Raw genomic sequence first — 13157 nt, 5'->3', positions numbered from 1 at the left:
GTGGATGTGAGTTCCTGGCTGGTTCTGGTCCTCCACAGTCCTCTCCATCAGCTTCTGTTTCCATGTGTTGAGTTTGTCTCTGATGAAGCTGTGAGGACTGAGCTTCCTCTTCATCATCTTCACTCTTCACAGGGACAGGAGTGAATGGGAACTTGGTGATATCAGCCTCCTCCAGCCCTTGAAGCTGCTCTCCCTCCTGTCTGCTCCACAGTTCCTCCTGTTCCTCTTTAATGTGTGGGGGGGGCTCTGGCTCCTGCTGGTCCACACTGGAGCTACACTCCTGCTGGTCCACACTGGAGCTACACTCCTGCTGCTCAGGGGGAACCTCTTCTTTAACCACCAACAGCTGCTCAACATCTGCAGGAAAGACATACAGAGAAATGTTGTGGAACTGTATCTTATCACCTGGATTGTGATTGTTATAAAGAAATACTGGTTGTTCGGTCAGTTACTTAGGTTACATCTACACTACTAGTCTTCCTTTTCAGCCTTGGAAAACTGTTGTAAAGGCTGTTGACTGACATATTAGGGCCCTCTTGTGGTGAAATAATGTAACTGCGCTGTTGAGTACAAAGTGGCGCGGTAATTAAAGTGACTATATAGTGGTAATTTCGTCAGACGAGACTAAATATGTTCGTTAACGACCTTTTTTTTCCTCACAAACCTAAAGTTACATATAGCCACATTAAGGCGAGACACCACAGGTGAATAGGGTTACATTTTTAGCTTACAGATATCACCATGAAACTTTACCGGTTGATTACTCACATGAATAGGAGAAAAATATTTATTGCAAGTTTTCTGTAATTTTATGTTTAAATATGCTAATCAGGCTATATCTAATTAAATATGCGCTAATTTGCATATATTTTGACGTGACAAATCTGACCATTGAAAAAAAACAAGGTTCAAAATTATTTTTGCATTTTGTTGACATACTCAATGAAAAGACTTAACCAGAGGGGATTATGAATATCTCCTTTTGTTACCCAGTAAATCAGAAAATACTGCCAATAGCCTTACATTTTTTATTTCCGCCCTATTTTTAGGCATAAAATGTCACATAAGAATGACATATCAACAAATCCCTCTGGACAAACCTTCACAATATAGTTAGAAATACGACTGTAAAGTTTGGTGTATGTAGGTGCTACAGAAGTGGAAAATCATCATGCGGAGTCTGAGAAAAAAACTCATTTTGAGAAAACGGCCTTTAAAGATTTTTATGGCACAATTCCCCTAATTTCTACTGAAAGCCATGAATTACAGACAAAATATACTTTAGGTCCAAGTAAAATCCATGTATTACACTGTTTAAACATTCAAAACTCATTATTGCTTCATCCATCACTGATCATAACATCCAAAACAACAGGTCAACATGGCCTTCAACTGAAGACCATTACATCACAAACCTCGAACTGACAGAACACAACCATTACACAGCCTGGTTCCCCCAAGTTAGTTTACAGTCTAACAGAGGTGTCAAAAGTATTCACATTCATTACTCAAGTAGAAGTATAGATACTAGGGTTTGTAAAGACTTTTGTAGAAGTTGAAGTATCAACTCAAGCTTTTTACTTAAGTAAAAGTGTAAAAGTACTGGTTTCAAAACTACTTAAAGTATAAAAGTAAAAGTAATGTAAGGCAGAGATCTTCAAAATGGGGTCCTCAGAGTCATTGAAGGGGGGCCTCCAAATTATTGTACATTTTTGAGTCTTTAAAAAAAAAAAAAAAAAAATGCCTTAACATAATTCCAACATATTATTAGCAAACATAAATTCCCACTGATGATAGGCTTACTGGCCTATAGGTAAGGTAGTCACTAAGAAATCAGCCCACAGATACAGTTAATCCTAGATTTACTGTGTCACATACAGTATGTCACATACAGTATGTAACATTAAAATATGATTTATAAAATCATGGCAAAAATTTATATTTTAATAGCTTATGAAAAAAGGTACAGTATGTAAGAAGGCTTTAGGTTACCCTAACAGTTATTGTAGGCCCAGTTTAATATGCAACTTAATTTCATACAATATGTAGGGGGTGCCTGCTTAAAAAACGTTCAAGACCCCGGATGTAAGGGGGGGAAATGCCATTAAGGACAACAGCTTAACTCTAAAACGTGGGGACAAAATCATATCACTATAATAATGTTACAGTATATTAAAATCATACCTGCAAACTCAGAATGGCTGAAAAAGGTGACACGTAGGCTACATCTCTTCTGTGTTTTTCAGACAACGGCAGCTACAGTCTGGTGTCAGACTCCTCTCCAGTGAAATACAGACACACTTTTACACCGTTTAGCTCTCAGCATTTTATCATATATACTCCATCTTCTAGCTAACGCTAGGCTAACCTGCTTCCAACTGTAGTGTTGACTAGCGTCCCGTGCGGCGATGTTCAGTTCCCTCTAGCGTCCGTTTTCGGAGCATCGCGCAGGCACCTAAGGCACCGAAATCCGTGTTGCTATTCGGTCCGGTAGATAACGGTCGTTAAGGCACCGGTGGCGTATTAGCACCGGGTCTGTACAGGTGTTATGGATCGCGTACAAACCAATAGGGTGTCGGAATAGCAATGTTTATACTTCTCATCCAACCACAATCACATTCACTCTCTCCGGATGGAGCGATCTGGATAGGGGTTTTTGTGTGTGTGTTTTTTTGAACGATGACTGACGAGCTGGAATGAAAACAAGCCGAACTGAAATATGAGTAACGAGGCTATTTTTAAAATGTAGGGAGTAGAAACTACAGATAATTGCGTGAAAATGTAAGGAGTAGAAGTTAAAAGTATGCTGTAAAATAATTACTCCAGTAAAGTATAGATACCCAAAATTTCTACTTAAGTAAGGTAAAGTATTTGTACTTCGTTATTTGACACCTCTGCAGTCTACATATCCATGCCAGTACCATGTAGGGCCATCCTCCATCTCCTGCTGGTGTCGTCTCACTTTTTTGGCTGTGTTTACACTTTTAAGGCTCCACTTTGCACTGGTGGAATGGACCCTATTGGCTTTTGAGATCCTAACCACGTTGTCATCCTTAATTGCATTAACAGCCTGTGCTCTGAAGCCACAATTTCTCCATCACAACACAACATGGCAGAGGCACCCTCATTGAATGTAGAAATAGTCATACTGGCTGCAGCCTCAACCCTGCTTTCCCCCACAAAGGTTTTGGACATTGGGCCCACATGACCAAGTTGAGGCATGCGTTTGCATTCTGAGTGCCTCCATGCTGCACTGTCACTGGACATCAGGTGATACACAGGGATGAGCTTCTTATGAATCATTCAAAAGACCAATATTTAGAACATTGGAGAAAGCAAACAAAATAGACTAAATTGTAAAAAAAAAAAATTAGCTTGATAATTTTTCTGGCCGCGGTAATTCCCATTTGCATGCTTGTTTGTTTTCCTCGTCTCTCTCTACCAGAGAGACTGGAGGACCACTCTCGGTTCCTTAGCGTAACAAGCAGGGGCGGAGCCAGGCGATATAAACATTCTGGGCTTAGCCCAAACCTAGGGGGGTCCGGGGCATGCTCCCCCGGTGGAGATTGTTTTCCCAATTACGTCCGCTAAATGCACTACTTTTAAGGCTGTTTGAGATAATAGAATGCATAAGGATGCAAAGGAATGAGTGTTTCATTAATATTATTATTAGTGTTAGTTTTTGTTATTATTAATAATTGCTCAGATTTACACAACAAAAGATTTGACACATGGCACTGACAATTCAACCAAATACAAAGTATTTATTCAATTTCTGCATGGTGACTTATGATGTGGGGGGGTATGGGGGTCCTCCCCCAGAACATTTTGAGCATTAAACTCTTCATTTCCTGCATTCTGGTGAATTTGTATTGTTGAACGAGAGTATGTGAAAATCCAAAAACAATTAAAAATTATTTTCCTGCTTTTTGAAATATCTTTGCTGTTTGAAATGTATTTGTATTAATCCAAAAGACAGCTAAAACTATACTTCTGCTTTTGAAATGTATCAGCTCAAGAACAGTGGAGACTGTGCTTCTGCTTTTGACATGAGTTAACCCAAAAACAGCTAGAATATATTTCTGCTCTTGAGACTATAATACTGCCTTTGATTTTGGTTTATGAGTGCTAATGTGCCTTTAGAAATATAATCATGCTAAGTTTTTGTGTTACTGATATTACTATAAACATGCTTAGAGATATTTTAGTGTGAGTTGCGGTGTGAAGCTGCCTATTTGACCCCGCAGTCAGAAAGAGGAAGTGTCTGCAAGAGGCTTCAGATGTATAAGTTGCTTTGTGTAACTGTCTGAACTGTCTGAACCTGCACAGCTGGAAAGAGGAAGTGCTGTTGAGGCCCTGTGTACAGGGGTAGGCTCTGGGTGCACATAAGAGGTGAAAAGGTTACTGCTCTGACCTATTGATCAATGCAGTCGAACTGAGCCGTTAGATTCTATGTTAGATAGCAACATGCATATGTATAAAGGAAATATCGTCATATGAGATGTATTCTACGTATATCCAACCTGATGCTTGCTTTAAGACTATATTACCATGTAAGGTGAAACAAATGCGATAAAACACACCTCGCTGTGATGGGGGGTTGAACCCCAAGAAATGTACATATAAAATTGGGTGCTTTGCTGAAAAGCACCCCGGGCTCTCTCTCTCGCTCTCGCTCTCTCCCTTGGGCTCGTTTTCGTGTCTTAGAGCATTTTTTGAGTGATTGAACTCTGTTCATTTTTCCATTTATTTTGTTTGCTTGTTAACTTTTTGCTTTTTAAAAAAAAAAAAATAATAAAACCACCTGTGTTCGTCTTGAGCAAGGTGACCCAAAAAGCCTTGTGAGTCTTTTTTTGCTTTTTTAGAAGACTTTCGTTCCTTTTTTCCTTTTTTCTTCTTTTTTGCCACTTGCCTGCGTGAGCGGGGACCCCCCGAAAGGGGAAGTGGGGGCCTCCTCTTTAACCGTGCGGTTTGCAGCAACCCCGGGGACCGACCTGACCAGCAGACCTTTGATCCTCCAGCTGAGAGGAAACCTCTGTGACCACGGCAGAGGCAGCTGTCCGAGTGTGAGTAATCAATTGTAATTGTTTGGTTATAAAGATCTTCTGTGTGCTGTGTATTTCACATACGGGGGACATCTAGGTTGTCAATCAAAAGCCTCTTGTCTCGTCATCGGGTTTCCACTGTAGCGAGAACCCGCCAGTGCGGGGGTGTGTGTGTCGCTCTAAAAATAATCTAAGAACCATAAGGAAGTATCTCAATTAATTCATCTGAACCTATTAATAGTTATAATACAATATTTATAATATTTGAACCTCTAATATTTTGATACCTACAGTATTAAATATAGGGAAGTATCCGAAACAACTCCTCTAATATAGACTTAACCATCCGCCCCGCTGACAGCATCTGTAACGGCTGTACGGCAAAAGAGGGCTTAGAGGGCGAGGGTTATCGGGGGGAAGAAGGGGGGTTGGCTTTAAAAGAAAAAGCGATACTATGCCTCGATAACTGTCACATCGTTCCACAGATCCCAAAATTACAGATTTGTTTAGTATTTTATAGTAATTATAGTAGAATAGTATATATGTGACACCTACATATTTAATGTATGACATGTAGGCCATGAATATCTGTAATCTGCTGAGAGAGAGAGAGAGAGTCAGTCTGATTACCTCCGCTGTCTGAACACTCCTGTTTTCTGAACGACAGCTGACACATCGACGTACTATGTGAAGGCATTTCATCATCTGCTGTCTTAGTGTGTAATCCCCGGTGTCTTCTTGCTAATGACACCTGTTTTCGTCTTATCTGAGGTGATTCCACCGTTTGACGCACTTCTTTCGACATTCTGAACTACAGCGGAAATGTCAGAGCGCGTCACGTGACCATTCTAAAGGAATCGCGTCAGAAATTGGCATCAGCTAATGAGATTGCGCATTTAGAGTTAAATCCCCCTTTTACTTTCACGATTGGTTTGCTGATAAAAAGGAAATGACCATATTTGGACAGCATTGTACTGGAGAGGGAGCTTTCCACCGTGTATGTGATGACAGGGTGCAGACAGCGATCGCGGAGCAGCGGGATGATTTAGAACGCCAACTTTTGTTGAATTTAGGTAAAATCTACAGACGCAAACAGACAAAGTGTTTGTAGGGGGGAAGTATGGGGGTCCTCCCCCAGAACATTTTGAGCATTAAACTCTTCATTACCTGCATTCTGGTGAATTTGTATGCTCCTATTTATACCTTTTTCTGAATAAATTGATGCTGGAAATCTTTATGTAAAAAGATAAACATAGATTATAATCCAAATATAAAAACATAATGGAATATATGGAAGTAATGCTCTCAGGCATTCTGTATTGTTTTCATCTATTTATTCTCCTGTAGATTAGCTTCTAATTCTACAGTAATTATATCTGAGTCAGCACACATGTAGCCTAGTATCATTTACTCTTCCCTTTTCTTTTGCATCTTTTGTTGAGGAAGTAACCTCCTTAAATGTGGATATGACAATTATTCACGTCAGTGATAAATTAATTCATTTTAATGAATTAATAAACCCCTGGACTGTAATATTTCAGATTTGTTTGAGCAAGATTTCTGCTCATGTCCAAAACTTTGTGCACATTCAAAATATATCTGTGTTATCTGAGTTTTGGAGGAGTCGTGATATTTTGAGAAAAATAAAGTTATAATAATACATTTCAGCCGATCGGTGTAACGTTGATATACAGTACAGGCCAAAAGTTTGGACACACCTTCTCATTCAATGCGTTTCCTTTTTATTTTCATGACTATTTACATTGTAGATTCTCACTGAATGCATCAAAACTATGAATGAACACATATGGAATTATGTACTTAACAAAAAAGTGTGAAATAACTGAAAACATGTCTTATATTTTAGATTCTTCAAAGTAGTCACCCTTTGCTTTTTTTGATAACTCTGCAAACCCTTGGTGTTCTCTCAATGAGCTTCATGAGGTAGTCACCTGAAATGGTTTTACCTTCACAGGTGTGCTTTGTCAGGGTTAATTAGTGGAATTATTTCCCTTATTAATAAAAAAGCAAAGGGTGGCTACTTTGAAGAATCTAAAATATAAGACATGTTTTCAGTTATTTCACACTTTTTTGTTAAGTACATAATTCCATATATGTTCATTCATAGTTTTGATGCCTTCAGTGAGAATCTACAATGTAAATAGTCATGAAAATAAAATGGAAACATATTTGAATGAGAAGGTGTGTCCAAACTTTTGGCCTGTACTGTAGGTCAACCAGAAGAAAAAGCGCTGTGCGTTGGCAGAGCGCCACCTACTGAACCGGAGGTACAGATTACTCCGTCATTCTCCCTATTCTTCCCCACTCAAGTATACGGGGGGGAACTGGCAGAACCCAGTTATTCACTAAACCCCTGTTACTACTGTGTATATCAACACACTCTTCTGTGTGCGTGTGTGTGTCTAAGAAGTATCTGTGTATTAACAGTTGTATGACAGCATATTTTAACAGAATTGTCCATAGAACATGTTTCACAGTTGTATTTCTGTTTATTTGCATTATGGCACCAAGTGTGATATGTCAAAAACTCCTTTAAAGCATTAAAATAAGTCTCAAATGTCAACGCATGAATAAACGCTGAAAAAAGCGTCTAAAGGAGGGAAAAAAGCTTTCAATTTAGTAAAGAAAAGATTTCATTTTCAGAACTTTACTAACTGAGCAGCTGTGTCTGAGAGACCTTTAAATAATAGAAGATGTTTTGTATTCTAACACAAAGTTTCTGTTTTTAAATTACGGGACAAAGTCCGGGTAACGAGCTGCCAGAACTTTCTCTGGTATTCCACAGATTTATTTCTCAGAGTGTAGCTGTGGAGCGAAACGTTTTCTTTCAAACCGTAATGTAATGTAACATGAAATGAAAGTTAGAACAACAATTTAGACATTTTCAGTGATAGCGGAGACTCCGCCCGCTGCTGGTAGCGTTAGGCTAACGTTAGCAGCTTTAGTCTCCGAGAACGAGACATCGTGACTGACAAGACCCAATCAGGAGGAGAAAAGCTGGAGTCGGTGTCGCCAAAGGTCTCCGTTTGTGGCCATTGAGACTGAAATATAAACCTGCAGATTTCAACCCAAAATGGTTCAAAAGTGTTTCCAAATGTCTCCGGTTTAGGGGCTCGGAAACACCAGAGCAGGGGGAATGAGAGGGGGGAACACCAGAGCAGGAAGAATGAGAGGGGGGAACACCAGAGCAGGGGGAATGAGAGGGGGAAACGCCAGAGCAGGGGGGAATGAGAGGGGGAAACGCCAGAGCAGGGGGGAATGAGAGGGGGAAACGCCAGGGAGCATGAGGGGGAATGAGAGGGGGGAAAAACACCAGAGCAGGGGGGGAATGAGAGGGGGAAACACCAGATCAGGGGGAATGAGAGGGAGGGAAACACCAGAGCAGGGGGGAATGAGAGGGGGAAACACCAGATCAGGGGGAATGAGAGGAGGGAAACACCAGAGCAGGGGGAATGAGAGGGGGAAACGCCAGAGCAGGGGGGAATGAGAGGAGGAAACACCAGAGCAGGGGGAATGAGAGGGGGAAACGCCAGAGCAGGGGGGAATGAGAGGGGGAAACGCCAGAGCAGGGGGAATGAGAGCAGGGGGAATGAGAGGGGAAACGCCAGAGCAGGGGGAATGAGAGGGGAAACGCCAGAGCAGGGGGAATGAGAGGGGAAACGCCAGAGCAGGGGGAATGAGAGGGGAAACGCCAGAGCAGGGGGAATGAGAGGGGGAAACGCCAGAGCAGGGGGGAATGAGAGCAGGGGAATGAGAGGGGAAACGCCAGAGCAGGGGGAATGAGAGGGGGAAACACCAGAGCAGGGGGAATGAGAGGGGGAAACGCCAGAGCAGGGGGAATGAGAGGGGGAAACGTAGCAGAAGATATTCCTTTTTAAACCAAAACGTAGCAGTGTAAATGTAGCCTCAGACTCTTAAAATAAAAAAAAAAAACAGCTTCTCTTGAACTTCCGTTTTTTCCCCTAAAACCCTGTTAACGTTGTTCCTACCTTTCTCTTCATCATCTTCACTCTTCACGGGGACAGGGGTGAATGGGAACAGTTCCTCCTCTTCCTCTTTAATATGTGGGGGGGGCTCCGGCTCGTCTTCTTCAATCGCTGCAGGGAACAATCAGAGAAGCTGCATGTAGAGGAAGATTTAAACCAGTGTCAAACATTCAGTCATCACGACTAAGTTCTGATACCGCCTAAATAATATCTCCCTGTTTAGTCAGTACATTTAGCTAACTATTTCAACTGTTTAGTCAGTACTTTTAGCTAACTATTTCAACTGTTTAGTCAGTACTTTTAGCTAACTATTTCAACTGTTTAGACAGTACTTTTAGCTAACTATTTCAACTGTTTAGTCAGTACTTTTAGCTAACTATTTCAACTGTTTAGACAGTGCTTTTTTAAATAACTATTTCAACTGTTTAGTCAGTACTTTTAGCTAACTATTTCAACTGTTTAGACAGTGCTTTTTTAAATAACTATTTCAACTGTTTAGTCAGTACTTTTAGCTAACTATTTCAACTGTTTAGTCAGTACTTTTAGCTAACTATTTCAACTGTTTAGTCAGTACTTTTAGCTAACTATTTCAGCTGTTTAGACAGTACTTTTAGATAACCATTTCAACTGTTTAGTCAGTACTTTTAACTAACTATTTCAACTGTTTAGTCAGTACTTTTAGATAATGTTTAGTCAGTACTTTTAGCTAACTATTTCAACTGTTTAGTCAGTACTTTTAGCTAACTATTTCAACTGTTTAGTCAGTACTTTTAGCTAACTATTTCAACTGTTTAGTCAGTACTTTTAGCTAACTATTTCAACTGTTTAGACAGTACTTTTAGATAACTATTTCAACTGTTTAGTCAGTACTTTTAACTAACTATTTCAACTGTTTAGTCAGTACTTTTAGATAACTATTTCAACTGTTTAGTCAGTACTTTTAGATAATGTTTAGTCAGTACTTTTAGCTAACTATTTCAACTGTTTAGTCAGTACTTTTAGCTAACTATTTCAACTGTTTGGTCAGTACTTTTAGCTAACTATTTCAACTGTTTAGACAGTACTTTTAGCCAACTATTGCAACTGTTTAGTCAGTACTTTTAGCTAACTATTTCAACTGTTTAGACAGTACTTTTAGCTAACTATTTCAACTGTTTAGACAGTACTTTTAGATAACTATTTCAACTGTTTAGTCAGTACTTTTAGATAACTATTTCAACGGTTTAGTCAGTACTTTTAGATAATGTTTAGTCAGTACTTTTAGCTAACTATTTCAACTGTTTAGTCAGTACTTTTAGCTAACTATTTCAACTGTTTGGTCAGTACTTTTAGCTAACTATTTCAACTGTTTGGTCAGTACTTTAAGCTAACTATTTCAACTGTTTAGACAGTACTTTTAGCCAACTATTTCGTCAGTACTTTTAGCTAACTATTTCAACTGTTTAGACAGTACTTTTAGATAACTATTTCAACTGTTTAGTCAGTACTTTTAACTAACTATTTCAACTGTTTAGTCAGTACTTTTAGATAACTATTTCAACTGTTTAGTCAGTACTTTTAGATAATGTTTAGTCAGTACTTTTAGCTAACTATTTCAACTGTTTAGACAGTACTTTTAGATAAATATTTCAACTGTTTAGTCAGTACTTTTAGCTAACTATTTCAACTGTTTAGTCAGTACTTTTAGCTAACTATTTCAACTGTTTAGTCAGTACTTTTAACTAACTATTTCAACTGTTTAGTCAGTACTTTTAGCTAACTATTTCAACTGTTTGGTCAGTACTTTTAGCTAACTATTTCAACTGTTTGGTCAGTACTTTTAGCTAACTATTTCAACTGTTTGGTCAGTACTTTAAGCTAACTATTTCAACTGTTTAGACAGTACTTTTAGCCAACTATTGCAACTGTTTAGTCAGTACTTTTAGCTAACTATTTCAACTGTTTAGACAGTACTTTTAGCTAACTATTTCAACTGTTTGGTCAGTACTTTTAGCTAACTATTTCAACTGTTTAGACAGTACTTTTAGCCAACTATTGCAACTGTTTAGTCAGTACTTTTAGCTAACTATTTCAACTGTTTAGACAGTACTTTTAGCTAACTATTTCAACTGTTTAGTCAGTACTTTTAGCTAACTATTTCAACTGTTTAGTCAGTACTTTTAGCTATTTCAACTGTTTAGTCAGTACTTTTAGATAACTATTTCAACTGTTTAGTCAGTACTTTTAGCTAACTATTTCAACTGTTTAGTCAGTACTTTTAGCTAACTATTTCAACTGTTTAGACATTACTTTTAGCCAACTATTGCAACTGTTTAGTCAGTACTTTTAGCTAACCATTTCAACTGTTTAGACAGTACTTTTAGCTAACTATTTCAACTGTTTAGTCAGTACTTTTAGCTAACTATTTCAACTGTTTAGTCAGTACTTTTAGCTAACTATTTCAACTGTTTAGTCAGTACTTTTAGCTAACTATTTCAACTGTTTAGACAGTACTTTTAGCTAACTATTTCAACTGTTTAGTCAGTACTTTTAGCTAACTATTTCAACTGTTTAGACAGTACTTTTAGCTATTTCAACTGTTTAGTCAGTACTTTTAGCTATTTCAACTGTTTAGTCAGTACTTTTAGATAACTATTTCAACTGTTTAGTCAGTACTTTTAGCTAACTATTTCAACTGTTTAGACAGTACTTTTAGATAACTATTTCAACTGTTTAGTCAGTACTTTTAGCTAACTATTTCAACTGTTTAGACAGTACTTTTAGCTATTTCAACTGTTTAGTCAGTACTTTTAGCTAACTATTTCAACTGTTTAGTCAGTACTTTTAGATAATGTTTAGTCAGTACTTTTAGCTAACTATTTCAACTGTTTAGTCAGTACTTTTAGCTAACTATTTCAACTGTTTGGTCAGTACTTTTAGCTAACTATTTCAACTGTTTGGTCAGTACTTTTAGCCAACTATTGCAACTGTTTAGTCAGTACTTTTAGCTAACTATTTCAACTGTTTAGACAGTACTTTTAGCTAACTATTTCAACTGTTTAGTCCGTACTTTTAGCTAACTATTTCAACTGTTTAGTCAGTACTTTTAGCTAACTATTTCAACTGTTTAGACAGTACTTTTAGATAACTATTTCAACTGTTTAGTCACTACTTTTAACTAACTATTTCAACTGTTTAGTCAGTACTTTTAGATAACTATTTCAACTGTTTAGTCAGTACTTTTAGATAATGTTTAGTCAGTACTTTTAGCTAACTATTTCAACTGTTTAGTCAGTACTTTTAGCTAACTATTTCAACTGTTTGGTCAGTACTTTTAGCTAACTATTTCAACTGTTTAGACAGTACTTTTAGCCAACTATTGCAACTGTTTAGTCAGTACTTTTAGCTAACTATTTCAACTGTTTAGACAGTACTTTTAGCTAACTATTTCAACTGTTTAGTCAGTACTTTTAGCTAACTATTTCAACTGTTTAGACAGTACTTTTAGCTAACTATTTCAACTGTTTAGTCAGTACTTTTAGCTAACTATTTCAACTGTTTAGACAGTACTTTTAGCTAACTATTTCAATTGTTTAGTCAGTACTTTTAGCTAATTATTTCAACTGTTTAGTCAGTACTTTTAGCTAACTATTTCAACTGTTTAGTCAGTACTTTTAGCTAACTATTTCAACTGTTTAGACAGTACTTTTAGCTATTTCAACCGTTTAGACAGTACTTTTAGCCAACTATTGCAACTGTTTAGTCAGTACTTTTAGCTAACTATTATACACTCAGAGCAGCTAAATGGTTTCTTACATGTTGAATGTTTCAGAGAGTTTAAAGCTGACTGAGGTTCTCTGGTCTCCTTCCAATCAGCACTGTCACCAGTCTCAGGATCAGAAGAGTCTCCAGTCTGGTCTTCAGTCTCTGGTTGTAAAAGTGGATGTGAGTTCCTGGCTGGTTCTGGTCCTCCACAGTCCTCTCCATCAGCTTCTGTTTCCATCGGACCAACACATTTATGTCTTTTGACATCAGAACGCCAGGCAAATCTTTTGTCACAAACACTGCAGCTGAATCTTTTCTCTCCTGTGTGGACTACGGCCATGTGTGACCGTAAACTTCCTCT

The 13157-nt window shown here is 38.2% G+C and overlaps 1 long non-coding RNA gene across 1 annotated transcript; it reads right to left on the bottom strand.

The window, feature by feature from the left end:
• Nucleotides 1-317: 317 nt before the first annotated feature.
• LOC114567692 (uncharacterized) lies at nucleotides 318-12885 on the bottom strand. Its single transcript, XR_003694227.1, has 3 exons — nucleotides 12848-12885; nucleotides 9056-9163; nucleotides 318-357 (listed from the first exon to the last, which is right to left on the bottom strand). It is a non-coding gene; the product is annotated as an uncharacterized LOC114567692 (long non-coding RNA).
• Between the last annotated feature and the right edge of the window lie 272 nt (nucleotides 12886-13157).

The sequence above is a fragment of the Perca flavescens genome, chromosome 14, assembly GCF_004354835.1.
Source record: "Perca flavescens isolate YP-PL-M2 chromosome 14, PFLA_1.0, whole genome shotgun sequence".
Classification (NCBI taxonomy): Eukaryota; Metazoa; Chordata; class Actinopteri; order Perciformes; family Percidae; genus Perca; species Perca flavescens.
This window is presented reverse-complemented; position numbering and strand designations above follow the sequence as displayed.